This window comes from Bison bison, unplaced genomic scaffold (assembly GCF_000754665.1).
Source record: "Bison bison bison isolate TAMUID 2011002044 unplaced genomic scaffold, Bison_UMD1.0 scf7180017864302, whole genome shotgun sequence".
NCBI lineage: Eukaryota > Metazoa > Chordata > Mammalia > Artiodactyla > Bovidae > Bison > Bison bison.
In genome coordinates, this window is record NW_011494874.1 from 2,943,466 (window position 1) to 2,945,251 (window position 1,786).

The following is a 1,786-nucleotide window of genomic DNA, read 5'->3' on the forward strand; positions in this document are numbered from 1 at the left end:
GAGCCCACCCCAGCCAATCGCGCAGGGCCGCTGGGTCCCCTAAACGCCACGCCGGCCGACACCAGCCAGAATCCACCTGTGGATTCTATGTGGCGGAGCGGGGGGGCACTAGCCCCCCCATACAGGTCCTGAGGTCCTTCTGCACCCCCCAACTGCGGGGGTCAATCTGGCACCAGACAGAGCTGAGCATTTCAAGGGGACAGTCGCCATAGGGTTCTTTTCAGAACAAGATTCCACTTTTGATGGGTTAAAAATACCGAAATCTTGGCGCCAACCTCCAGAAAATGCAATTACACATCCATTAATTAAATGATAAAGGCCCAGTTTTCAATACACTATTTTCACACACTTAATGTGTCTCTGGACACATGATACAAAATACAGTACCACTAGGAAATAAAATAAAGTTAGCTAAAACCGCCTAAAATTATCCAGACCACCACCGAGCCCCCCCACCCCACCCCAAATCTCGTCTCCTTTTCTCCGCCACAGTAAGAATCTCAAGACCCCCGCACGATGGCGCCTAATTAACCGTTTTACGACTTCTCTATCCTACCCAGATGAGCCACACCTTCTCAGACCCTCAAAACCCAAACGGGCCGAAATAAACTCATCTGTGTCCACGCTCATCCACGACGCCCTAGGTCACGCAATCAGTGCCGACCACGGCATCGCGACCCAGCGCGAAATCCTGCAACCGCTCCCCCAGGGAATCTGGGGGTCTTAAAACATTTCTCCCCTAGGTAGATGCACCCAGAACTCTCCAGGAAATCCCGCGCCCGACCCCCTCCAGCAGGAGAACAAAGGCCACCTCCCCTCCCCACCCCGCCCCCCCAAATTCCGCAGTGCCGCGGGCGCCCTCTGGCGGCCAGCGAGAAAATCTTCCAGAAACCTGCCACGTAGCAACCCGCTCGCGCTCCCCCTCCCCAAGCCCGCCGGCCCACCGTGGGGAGGGGGCGGCGTGGGGGGGGTGCTTGACAGGGACAAAGGAAATGGCAAGAGGCGGCTCGATCAAAAATCAAAAGCCCACAACACGTCAGAACCTTCCAAGGACCATCGCGCAACACCGAGAAGACCCCCCGATCCCCCAGTTCTCCGCTCCCAGAGCCCAGAACTCTCCCAACACGCCCCCTTTTTCTGTATTTCTCTCTTCCCTTTTGACCAGCCCCTTCCAGACCCAAGGACACAGCCTTCCCTCCACCTCAACCCACCCCGTGCCTCTATTCTGCATGCACCCCTAATCACTTGACCCGTGCCCCCGTTCCCCAGCCGCCCTTCTGCACGGAACCCGTCCCCGGGGGGGGCTTCTGGAAGGTTTGCACTTGGGCGCCGTATCTCTCACTGTTTTAATAAGCCAGATGCTACCGGGTAGTAATGCTACTGCCTGAATTTTGCCTGGAGTAGGCTTCGCACTAGCCTGTGTACTTGGATTCGGAACCCCTAGCGGCAAGTACCTCTACTCCTGATGCCTACGGCCACCAAGAACCTGGCCAAAACTAGCGGGAAAATATGCCCGGGAGACTCTGGCTTTGGGGGTGCTTCCCCCCCAATTTCTTAGGGAATGGGAATGCATCCACCACCACGTCTCTCACCACTCGTGATTCTCAAGGTGGCTTCAAACCCAGAAAATCTCGGTTTTCGACCGCGGTGACTGCGGCACACTGGCCTCTGACAGGGGGTTGATCAGATTCCTCCCACTCTTCGTAACTGAGGCCGCGACCACCCAGCCTGCCCTCAGTGACTAGACTGGAAAGGGGCCCTGTGATTCTTTCTTTTTTGCCCCCGT